The sequence below is a fragment of the Nilaparvata lugens genome, chromosome 5, assembly GCF_014356525.2.
Source record: "Nilaparvata lugens isolate BPH chromosome 5, ASM1435652v1, whole genome shotgun sequence".
Lineage (NCBI taxonomy): Eukaryota > Metazoa > Arthropoda > Insecta > Hemiptera > Delphacidae > Nilaparvata > Nilaparvata lugens.
The window spans coordinates 35,963,898-35,977,734 of record NC_052508.1 but is presented as its reverse complement, the minus strand read 5'-3'; positions in this window follow the sequence as shown (position 1 = coordinate 35,977,734).

Below are 13,837 nucleotides of genomic sequence, written 5' to 3'. Positions count from 1 at the left end.
ATTCAATCTATCCTGAAAATCTCTGTTTTCATATACTAGTTCTGGAAAAATACTTTTGATTGTTTCTACTGTTGTATTTAAATTTTCCAAGCTTACCAATGTTGCTTTTTCAATGTTAAACTCTTTCCCAGATATAAAATTCGATTTCTTACTATTACTGATAAATGCTGAATTCAATCTATCCTGAAAATCTCTGTTTTCATATACTAGTTCTGGAAAAATACTTTTGATTGTTTCTTCTGTTGTATTTAAATTTTCCAAGCTTACTAATGTTGCTTTTTCAATGTTAAACTCTTTCCTTGATATAAAATTCGATTTCTCACTATTACTGATAAATGCTGAATTCAATCTATCCTGAAAATCTCTGTTTTCATATACTAGTTCTGGAAAAATACTTTTGATTGTTTCTACTGTTGTATTTAAATTTTCCAAGCTTACTAATGTTGCTTTTTCAATGTTAAACTCTTTCCTTGATATGAAATTTGATTTCTCATTATCAAACAAATCTCTTACAGCTGCTTTTAAGTTCAACTGAATATTTTTAATTTCCTTTTCTAGCAGATCTATTCTAGAATTACTTGTATTTGTTATATTAGTTCTTTACTGATTAACAGAATTCCTGTTATTAAGCATTTGTCCAAACTTATCAATACTCATTATTATAATCCTGCTCATATTATATATCCGAACTCATGTAGTTCCTCAACAATACTAGCGATCTCGACTTGATGACTATCATGACCTGTCTGTTGCGATCTCATCAACAAGTCTAACCTTGAAATAAGCTCATTTACATCATCCCAATAAATATAAGTACGGTTTGGATTCATGTTCCTTATAAAAGTTAAACCTTCACCTTTCTTTAATCGCGAACTTTGTCGTTGCGGTGTAGGAAACAGTAGTCTTTGAATTAATTTTGATTTCATACCATTTACACGTTTAAATTCCCGCTAGAGGTAAGATGTGCGTCTGTAAACAATAATTGTCTTTTATATTTCTTGAAATCATTAGTTTCAATAAGGTTAATATCTGGTTTACTTTTAAATAGTAATTCTAGCAAACCTTGAGTCAATTTAATTTTAAGCTGTACTGATTCTCCAATAACTAAATAATCATTATTGAATATTAATGGTATCTTTCTACCCATATAGTAAGAACTTGTATACTTATCAAATTGTATTCCATACATTACTGATTTACGTTTCAAATTATGATACTCGCTAATATACTTATCTAACATGATGCTTAATGGTGTTAATTTATGAGTAAAGCTAGTCTCATCGTACACTATTCTACTATCTTCTCCTCCATTATTCGATTCCTCTCCCTCATCTTGCTCAAACCTCTCTTGTTTCATACAAAATGAACTATGTCTCTCACCTTCTTCTTCTTCATCTTCCTCTTCATCTCCCTCTCCCTCTTCTCCCCCCTCATCTGATGAGATTTCATATACATTCTCATCATCGCTGATTCCATATTCTCGATTTTTATCCTCTTCAAATTGTCTCTGTATTTCCAAATTAGATTGTTTAATCTGTTTTAACGGTGATATTATTGGCTCGTATTTTTTCTTCAAGTTAACTGCAGTCTCTGATTGTAATCCTTTCAGATTATTATATTTTATTAATATTGAATTTCTCAAACTTTGTAACTGATTTTCCAATCGATTATCAGCATTCAAATTACTCCTGATTATATTATTATTAGCTAATTGACTTAACCTATCTCTATTTCTCCTTCCCTGACTCTTAGTTTTTCTATTTGGTTTCACATGTATATGTTTTCTATCACCCATTTTAAACATTACCTTATGAAGGTTTGTTATTAACTGAAACCTATCAATGATAGTCTTAACTTAATTAGAATAATTTCTATTTGTTAAAAATTTGTTATAAAAACATTCAAATTCTCTCTATATTTTCCATTATGTTCCTTACAGTCTGTGAATATAGAAACAAAATAATGACTTCCCTTAGTCCATACCTCTGTACACATGTTTTTAAATTTATTATAATCCATATCAGCATTAACAAAATCACGATAAACTAGTTTTAGATTTGAAGGATCCATTTTGAAAATCATCAGAATATTAGCATTATCTCTCAGTAAATGCTTCAGTATGCAAGCATAACTTTGAATAAGATAAAGCGTATTCACTCCATTATGTCTTCCCATTGAAAAATAGCTTTTTATTATTGGTAGGTTACTTGTTTGAAGATCATCAAATATAACTAAGCTATCTTTTGCTATTTTGGTTGGATGTGGAATATTAATCGTATCACTTGATTTAATAAACTTGACTCTACTCAATTTAGAAAATACTTTATCCAGAAATATGTATTTATCCTGTTTCAAACTTTTACTGAATAGATATAGATGACTGAAACTAAGTCCATCAGTATTAAAAATTAAATTCAATACTAGATTCAATTTTCCACATCCTGATGGGCCTACAATTAATGCTCTAACATTGCTAAGAAATAAACTTCCATGTTTATTTTTATTTTCCTGTTCAGTGGAACAAGAACTAATAACCAATTCATCAAAGTCGACAATAGCTAATCAATTTTTATTTTTTTTTTTGAAATATCTTCCTCTTCTACCATAATATTCTATGTTGTTAGTATGAAGACTTCCTTACTACTGTTCAATCAATTATATGTGTACATAATTAATCAGACTGAACCAGCTTCATATCCAACTTACACATACCTTTACAACTAGAGTAGCTTGGTTTAATTCAATAAATCAACATAGGATGAGAAACATTATACAGCATTTATTTTTGATAATTCTTTACATAATTCAAGTATATAGTTTACATTCATTAAATATGGTATGCGATAATCAAAAATTTGTACAATATCGACTTTATTTTTCAAACTTTTGTCAATAGTTATAATAATTTTGCATTTATTTATTCGTAACTTACAACTAATACATTTATTCCTCAAACCTCTACAAGTATTACCACTATTATTACAATTAATTTTCACATTCAAAGCTTTAGTATTTAATAGCTTTATTCTCTCCTCAATTAACGAGTTCATCATGATTTCTGTAAAAAAGTTAAAGTTATAGTTTGTACAACATTGCTGATTCGCCACACATTTTCATAATTTCAAATGTAAATCTTACACTATCGATGTTTTTATCTGTTAACCTATCATCAATGAAATAATACATTTGAATATTCAACCAACCTAATTAATTACAATAGCAAAATTCAGGAATTTCCTTTAATTCACATCTTCGATGTCTATCAGCTATATTCTTATTTATAATATAACATACGCTTATATGTTCTGACTTCTGTTCTTCACTTTTACCAGGTTTTATAAATGTTAAATATTCCTCAAACGTTGGTCCTTCTTTTCCGAAATTATTCAATTCTAATGTTGTTTTGTCAATAGGTTCGAGATAACAACATCTATATTTTTTATCGATTTTATTTGAAAAATAGTTCTTATCAAATGAAATTGAATCCATCTCCAATCTGAAATTAAACATAATATGCTATCAATCTTGTTCTAGCCCACTCTCATCTGAACAATTAGATAAAAAATTCCAGATAAGTTCATTTAATTGTTCTTTTGTTAAATGTTTATTTTTTTTTTGTTATACATTTTTTAATTTTATCGATAGACTCTTTAAGATGTGCACAATCACATCTCCATGAACTGGCCAATCTTCCCCCCTGTAAGCATCATATGTTGTACCGTATAAATCACAAACTAAAATATGATTATAGTTATCACTATGCCAAACTCCTAATTTTTCATAGTCTCTCACAAATGTCAGATATTTCATATTTGTCCATCCTTTTTCTGCTAACTGGTTCAATAATTGCTGATGTGTCTCCAATAGTTCAGTTAGTTCACAACGATAACTTTGTATTCTCGGCATTTTTTCTAAAGAAACAGAATCATATTGACGTAATTCATTAAAATGTCTATTTATAATATATACTGAGCTTATATATTCATCAAATGATTCCGTTCGACGGGTCATATCTGAAAACATATTAAACTATAAGTTGGAATGATCAGCGTATATAATCAATTGTAAAATATTTACTTAGTTAGTAATTGACTCTTATCCATCCAAGACGGTTCACTAAAACCGAGCCACTTTACGAGATAACGCTTTCCAACTTTCTTTAATATTCTCTCCACAAGATAAACCTGCATTTCATCTAAAGTTAACTCTGATTTCTTTAATTCTTGTTCATAAAATTTACCTAAGATTTTTTCATTATTTAAATCTTCCAATTCATAAGTAGGTGGAATGCTTGCATGAACTGATATAACTTTATAGAGCTCTGGACTTCAATTAATTGTATAAGATTTATCGAATATAGCTCTTTGTTTACTAATTCTCACTATATCATTGATTTTGAAGCGTGGTTTGATTATCTTTTTACCCTTTAAAGCTTCCAATTTACGTTTATTCAACTTGTTAAGAATTTGACGTTCATGTTTCTTTCTTACCTGAGAAGGCTTTAACTTTATAATGGAATGTACTGTATTATTATAATCTTTAACAATTTTATCTAACGAGTCAATCCATCTTAATGATCCAGTTAGAGTAAAGTTTTTGTATAATTTAGACTTAATAGTTCTATTTGAACGTTCAACTAATGCAGCTTTTATATGCGAATAAACATGATAGTGATTAATTTTATATTTTTTGGTGAGTTCAGAAACCTTTGCATTAAAAAACTCCTTCCCCATATCTGTCTGAAATTATTTTAATTTAGGATTATTTTTAAAAATTAATTCCAATGCTTTACTAACCTCTTCAGCACTCGTCGTTTTTAATTTTATTGCATAAGCAAATTAAGTAAATGCATTCACAGCAGAAAGAAAATACTCATAATTATCATTAAATTTATGTAAAGGAATCATTTCTACAATATCTGCCTGAATAAGATCATTAATACTCTTTATTTCATAACTTCTTCTCTGAAAGTTCTGATGTGCAAGTCTGTGTAATTCATCTGCTAATTTACTACGTATATGTGAGCTCATTACAATCTAATTACAAAGCTGAATATAAACTGGCTTATACCATATACTAGATTTTATTTTTAACAAGGTTACGAATAAGTTTATTTCAGTTAAGGTCGACTACGCTAAATCAGGTTCACTTTAATGTTTACGAACTCACTCTCACTTCTTACTTTGATACCATGCACTCCCTTCTAGCAAGGTTATGTAACTAACTGGTTTTCTTTGTTTTGAAAGTAGACTAGTCCTGACTGTCTGTATCCGGACCTACCTCAATACTTGAACCATCTGATTCATACTGATCCATCAATTTCTTGATATCTTTATGACCTCAAGATTCACTTTCAATAAAATTTGAAGATATAATAAATCTTTTATCATCGAGAGGACTTAAACTGATTTTTGACTGTTTTATTTGATAAATATCATGCTTAAATGATCTAATATTATTAGAAGTTCCATATTGAATCTTTCTATTGAACAAACAATCCTTATAAATATCAGAATTCAATTTCTGTGCTATGGTTATTTGAGAGACTCCCTTAGACAAACATTTCTGTTTCATACTTAATACTCCATCTTTGTCTATGCTATCTATATATTTGAAACTGTATAATTTAATTTTAATCCAACAAAAGAGATTAAAATTCGAGAAGATAGCTCATCCTTAAATTTACCAGGTTGCTTCTTATTTTGAGTAGAATAACAAAAATGTGAAGTAGGATATTCAGAAGTATCGAATAAATATGAGTTTGACTTTATATCAGCATTTATGTCTGGTGTGAAAATTTGATAGAGGAAACTGTCAGTATCCGACATTAGTAATCGTATTTTATCATAATTATACATTTTAAGCATTGATTTATAATGAAACTCATACATATTCAGTTTACTTAATTCTAAAACAGTGAAACCAGCATAAATAGGTTTATTAAGTACTATATTCTTTTTTCTAGATTCAATCGCAATTACATTTTCATCAAAAATCATCCATCTCTTAACAAATGGTTTACATGCGAGTTTTTCCAATTTTTTTTCGTCAGTAACTAATTGAATTTCTAACTGTTTACGTTGATTTTGAAATAGTTTTCCAAAAAGATGATTATTCATTGCCTTATGAAGTGATGAGTCGAAACTATTTGTTGATTCTTGTCTTAGTTTTGTGTTAAAGTTGATATAATCTTTTAGCCATGCTCTCTGCCTAAATTTTATGATTTTATGTATTTTTTCTAGCTTCATACCAAGTTCCAAGTATAATTTAAAGTTATGATGATGTAAAACATAGTTTTTACGATCATAAAAATGAGCTTAAAGCTTACAATTTTTACGTCTAAATACTTCAGATTCAGTACTCGACTGGTCTGTTCTTTCTCTCGCATAACACGTAGTTTTGTTACTATCTACTAGAAAGGGAGCTCCCGCATTAACACTGCTACATACTGGAAAGGAAGCTCCTATCGTATCTACCGGATACGAAGCTCTGTGTTCCACATTTTCTTTAAGCTTGTAGCTTATCTCAAAATCTTTTGTTTTCTGCTGATAACGTGAAAATAAATCGATTGGAGCTTCATCTCTAACTGGTGCAAGAGGATAAGAATCATGAGCATCGTGTAGATGTTCTGGATATGATAAATCACACTGTATAGCATACCCATATTCTGAATCATCCGATATTGTTCTAACATCAAAATTTTAAATTTCCTCATCACTTAAAAAATTAAAATCATTAAAAGGAAGATTATGACATATTGCCCAGCCATAAAAGTTGTTAGCGTCAATATATAGAAGGTAATTAGAGGGTAATTTATCATTATAAAGATGTGACATATACTTGTTATTAGCGAGTGCGAATCTTTTCACAATGAGCGATAACCCACCTCTCATGTTATCCTCAAAAAATGAATGCTGATCAATATCAGTGAGTAATTCTAATTCAACTTTTGTTTTTTTCTGTGCTGCAAACCATGAATAATATGCAAGACTCAAAAAATGACAAATATCAAGATCATAATGTTAATAAAAAATCTCTCTTGCATTTTCAAAAACATCGCAGAGTAATAAGACATCACTTATCAAATAGGTATCATGGAACTCGCCTAGATTTTTCATAGAGAATATTTGCCATACTCTACTTGCATGTTCATAATCTGTTTCTTCTACATGTTTCCCAGTTAAACTATTATAAAATTTATCTTTGGATGGGAGTGAAGTCTCTGCAAATTTTTCTACACAGTCTATGTACTCATAAGGATAACACCCCTTTTTTCAAAAAGCATTCCCGCTGATTTTTTTCGCTGAATATAGTACACATTCGTTTAAACCTAACTTCATAGTTTGTATCAATTGATGCTAGATTCTTCACAAGATTATCTAATGATGTACTCAAAAAATTAAATGAATCCAAAAACTTGATATGACCTACCTTTATTGATAGAAATTTCTCAGATGATTGAGCAATACACTTTATTTTGTTCGTATTTTTAGATAATGCTTTTATTATATAATGACAGTCATAATTTTCCCATATTATGAAAATAGCATGGGATGTATTTCGGAATACGACATAGTAAATTGCAACTTTCATGTGCATAACCATAAAATTTTTGATGTAAAATGATCGTGATGTAGATGTTTCACATCTGTCTCACAAAACTCAGCATCACAAATTACACAATTTTTTATTTGCTGAAGCCTGCTTTGTTCTTCTTGACTTATATCCTCCATCGGTAATCTAATAATCGGATCTTTATACAATTCTTCACCCATTTCTACGATTTCATTGATAAATCTCTCAATAATTGGTTCACCAACATAAGTAGCTCTATATAGAAATGGACCTTTATAGATTTCACCATCATAGTTTTAAACTACAAAAGAATAAGAACATGGTAGATGTTTACTGGTTTTTTCAGTGAACAAATAATTCACATGTTCATCATCATCATCATCATCATCACTGCTATTATCAATTGGAAGAATGAACAATTTGAAATCTGCATATATTCTATACTTAAATCGAAGCATAAAACTATAATCTCCAAACTTAATGATTGAATTATAACTATTCAGTTTTGGAAGTGACGTTTTCTGTTCACCATGCTTAGAACAAGTAATTATATGCGATTTTAAATTCGCTTTTCCATCTACATTTTTATTCTTATCACTTGTAAACCGATGAAAACAAAACTGACATACATGAACAGATTTATGATTTGAACTTAATGAGGATAATAAACAAGAAAGCCCATTTTTATTCTTTGCTGTATTGATTAATGTGAAATGCGAATTCTTCACATCACTTTTATTAATTAGTAAAAGTAATGAGATATTATGTTTACGTTCTTTATATATTGATATTCTATATGGATAAAACTTTTTAGTTGTCATACAATAAGCAATCACACTAACCGATATATCTTTATTTAACATTTCAAATTTTTTAATACCATAGGAAATTCATGATGGGAAATTTTATACCATTAATGTTCAAAGTATGCTCAAATTGTTGTAGGTTATTAACAGTTAATCTACACTCACCATAGTGTGAATAAGCTAAAATACACCAAAGAAAGCATTTATAATCTGAATTCTCAATATTAATGATAGCTCTTTTTTGTAAAATCTCCTTCGGTGTTTTTATATAACTCGAATTTGAGCCATAAATTAGATTATATCTCATAAAGTTGATGTCAAGATATTCTATTTTTGAAATACACCATCCAGAACCTTCTGAAATATATTTATCTAAAGAGTTATATATTTTATTACAACAAAAAATGTATTGATCGTCTAACTCATCAATATTCTCGTTAATATTGATAATATTTTGTGATGTACTGTGGAAAGTAACACCAGCTTTTACTTGATGTTCTCCATCATCATTTAATGTTAAAAGTTTGATCAGATCGACTTTAATAGCAGGATACCATCTCATACACCCAAAAAACCTTGAAGATTCATTGAGTAAAATATTAAAAATTCTATCTTTTAATTGATTTAAAATTAGACTTACATCTACTTCATTATTTCTAAAGCTTATTCTATTTCTAATAATATTGCTATTGATAGCAGTGACCCGCTCAACTTTAAAGTCAATCATTTCAACACTCACCCTTTGAGATTGTTGTGTTAATGAAGACGTGATAACACGTGCGCGCCAGATGTTTGTTGATACTAAAGCACTGTTTCTCGGAGCTCAGTTGATTCTCTATTGGAGTCAAGTAGTTTCTCTCTTGTAGTCGAGTAGATTCTCTCTCGCTAAGTCGAAACTCTCTTCGATTCTCTCCGACTCGCGCTAACTGCAATGATGATGACGGAAGGAGAAGTCTTGTTATAGGCTTACTGAATCAGACGGCTGCTTTGTTACAGTATCGTGTATACGATATGATTGTTACTGTTTCTCAATGTCTTACTGCAAATATAAATTTGAAAATAGTTGAAATTACTGAAGCTATAGTTGAATAAGAAATAGAGTAAGTATTAATGTATGATGTAAGACTTGTCAATGAATTCGAAGCTATACAATGTTCTAAACAGTTGTTATACTATCAAGTCTAATGAATAAATGAGAAATCGGGTTGCATACAATTGATTCTATTTATATGTTATTGTAAATGGGAAGAGAATAAATTTTTCCCTTTTCTCACATTTCTGGTTAGCTGATGAACAATGTTCTTCCTAGTTCTATCCTTTTCTTTGTATTAGATGCAGAGCGAGGTGAACGCATTTGCGTCAATGATTTCAACTTCACGTTGAAAAGAGACAAGCAATATCGACTTCTTTGTTAGATACACTGTACTTGAATGCAGTCTAATCATGTATATCATAAAGACAGGAAATTCAGTACATAGGCTTGACTGTACTTACAAGTAGCATTAACATATACAACTTCTAATTTAAGTACAAGGATGTGCTAGCCTTGCTACTTTCATCAAGGTAATGAAATACACCCCTTCCAATTTAGAATTATGGAAGACGATATCCCACCATCAGATTTCAGAGTGTAGAAGGAGAAAATTTTTAGTATAAAAGCACCCAAAGTTTTGATTTGAATCATAGTATTCATCTGATGAAAATGTCATCTACTAGCACCACTGATTAGACCAAGAACGCTGCTATGGATCAGCCAATGGTAAGTTTAATCAATAAACTACTGAAACTATTTACATAAACTAACTTAATAATATAACTCTTTCTCAACTTAAATTAGTAGTAAATATCTAATGCTATAACAAATACAAAATTTATTTCATATTTCAAATATACACACAAAAAACTTGTTTCAGATTTAAATGTGTTAAAGTTCTAATTAGAAATTGAAAATACGAAGGAAGTTTGTATTGGAATGGAAATATTGATTGATAAATTTCATGATTCATCAAATAAAGTTAAATATGATATGAGATACATTAACTTTTTAACAGAATGAAGTTCACCAGGTAAGCTAGTTACCAATCATTTAGTACATGATCTACTATAAATTATCTTTATTTAATTCCAGGTAACATACTCGAGTGTAGCAGCTACACCAAAGATGACGTCTTCGCCAGCTCCTTCGACAATACCGCAGATACCGTGAGGATTCCCGTATAATATATGGAGCAATCCCCATCTTTTCAATCAAGCATTTCCCGGATTGGGAATGATGCAAATCATTCCCGGTCCAGTTGCACCTTCACCACTAGGTTTTCAACCGATTGCATCTTCTCCTCCTATCTCCAAGTTGTCCACTTCCACGTCTACCATCTCAAAAGCGACTACTTCCTCACCTGCTGACGAGACATCTATTTCTTCTTCTTCTCTCATCTCCGAGCCGTTCACTTCCACGTCTACTATCTCAATAGCGTCTACTCCCACGCCTGCTGACGAGACATCTATTTCTTCTTCTCCTCTCATCTCCGAGCCGTCCACTTCCATGTCTACCATCTCAAAAGCGACTACTTCTTCACCTATGGTCAAAACGTCTTCAGCTACCATCTCAAAACCGACTACACATGGTCCTATTGTTGACGAGGAGACCGCTGTCACGAGGGTGAGTAAATCTTCATCCTCATCAAGTTCGGATGAGCTTGATGAGGATGAAGCAACTTTTTCTGTTAAAAAATTTAATTGTGCACAAACATATGTAGCAAAACGTTGTATATCTGCACAAACATTAAGTACCGTATTCGAATAACCAATTATAAAGGCAAGATTTGTAGAGACTCAGTGAGGGGATAGCTATATATCACATTTATTGAATCAAAAAAATAAAGAAATAAGTATTTTCCTCCCACGAAGATATTCAAGCTGGCTAAATAAAAAAAACTTAGATTCATTTAACAGATCAAGATTAAAACTAAAAGCAAAACATTGTCTAGTAAACAGAGTGATAAAAGGGAAGGAGATATCGGTAATGGTTACCGACCTCACCCTAATAGACTGTACCACCTAAACTCTTGAAAGGATATGATAACAAAATTTAAACTAAAAGCAAAACATCATCTTTTCTGTTAAAAAATTTAATTGTGCACAATCATATGAAGCAAAACGTTATATATTTTGCGTAAACACTAAGTACTGCATTTGAATACTCAATTATAAAGGCAAGATTTGTAAAGACACAGGGGATAGTTACATATTACATTCATTGAATCAGAAAACATAAAGAAATAAGCATATTCCTCCCATGAAGATATTCAAGCTGATTGAATATAAACTTAGATTTATTTAATAGATCAAAATTGAAAACTAAAAGCAAAACATTGTCTAATAAACAGAGTGATAAAAGGGAAGGAGATATTGGTAATGGTTACCGACCTTAATAGACTATTCCTAAAGTCTAGAAAGGATATATTAAACATTAGACTCTTAACAATTTGAGTACAGTTGAATTTATTCACAGAAAAGGTAGTCACAACTATATAATCAAATGTATCAAAATTTCTTGATTTGGCTTAATGTCTGTGTTGATATGTCACATTATTTTGTTTTCATATGTTTGAGTACAGTTGAATTTATTAACAGAAAAAAGATAGTTACATCTACATAAACAATTGTATCAAAATTTCTCGATTTAACTTAACCTCTGTGTTGATATGTCACATCTGTTTCATACATAAGATATAATCAATATTTCTATCAAAATTTCTCAATTTAAAATAAAGCGAGTTTAAATTTAATTTGTAGATTATTCACTCACCTTTCAATTAATGATAGAGTTGATTACTGCTACAGTCCTGCTAGTGATGATGATGATGATGATGTTAACACTTTGAAAAAGTTGCTTCCTTCTTGAAGAATCACTAAGGAATGAAGATTTTCCTGATCTGAACTTATATTTATATTTTTTCGAATTGAACAGTAGAAGCAAAAAGTCTGCTAACAGCGTTTCACATACATGTTTGAACATGTATAAGAAGATGATGACTGGTTAAGCAACAATGCGTATACTGAATAATGAATCAACACTTCACTTGCATGTTCAAACATGTGTGTGAGATCAATAGTTAGTTCTTACTCTGCTATTTAGTAAAGACTGTATATTTGAATTTATCAAACTTACATTTACCAGTCTTAGTTGGAGCTTTGAGTAGTTCAGACACAAAATGTTATTACAAAATGAATCTGATGAGTGTGAAAATAATAGCATGTCAAAAACCAAAATTTCATATTCAATGAATTTATTAAAAATAATTTGTATTTTCACTGTAATGTTATATTGGTTTGCAATAATTATTCTATTATATGCAAATTATAATAAAGTCTGTAGGTGTGACTTGGCTTCATCAAATTTTACAAATATACTTCAGTTCAATATATCGCTTCAAACAAATAATAGCAATAGAATGCAAGATAGCGACAATATTGAATCAGATGAATTTTCTAAACACTTGCTAGATATGGAAAAAACAAAGGCTAGTACTTTATTTTATTTAAAATCTTGTATTATTTCAGCGATAGGTATCAAGAAAATATCTAAATCATTTGAAAATGAGCTCAATGACTGGTATTCTTCATTGATTGATCCCTATCGAAATATATGTAACTTTTATAATAATTATAATGTAATCAACAATTGTGTAAACCCACAATTTGATGTTATTGATGTTAACATTGATCTACTTCTAAACAAAAAGAAACAGTTTTGTATTACAAATTGAAAGATGACTAGCAGATGTTATGAATGAATGAATGAATGAATGAATGAATGTCATTCTTTCAAGTTAGGTAGTTGAATGTAAGTTTCTAGTTTTGATTAGTGTAACAGTGACTGTCTAAGCGATAGTATGGTTAAAGTTGGATGTAAAGGAAAGGTTAGTTCGCATAGTCATATCAAGTCTAAAAAATTCAAAAAAAGTGGTATTATTGGTAGCAGATTATTATCTAAACTCGGTAGTATTGCATCTAGCGTAATTAATAAAGGGATCAATATTTTACCAGTTGAAATTCATCCATTTTCATACCACTATTGTGGCCCTGGCACCAAGTTGAAAAAGCAATTAGCAAGAGGTGACCCAGGAATAAATTCATTGGACAGAGCGTGTAAGGTACATGACATAGCCTACAGTCAGTTCAGCGATAACGGAACACGTTTGAAAGCTGATGGTATATTAGCTGATAAAGCTTGGGAAATTTTCAAAGATTCAAGTACACCACTTTCTGAGAAAGCATTAAGTTATTTGGTAAATCTTGCAATGAAGACTGAGAAAGCTATTGGTTCTGGTATTCATCGTATAGGTAGGAGAGGTAGAAAAAGAAAAAGTGAAAGGTATTCAGCGAGAAAACCATCCACCATGAAAAGTGATTTAATTTGTAAAGAGACTATTAAGCAACTCAAAACACATGTA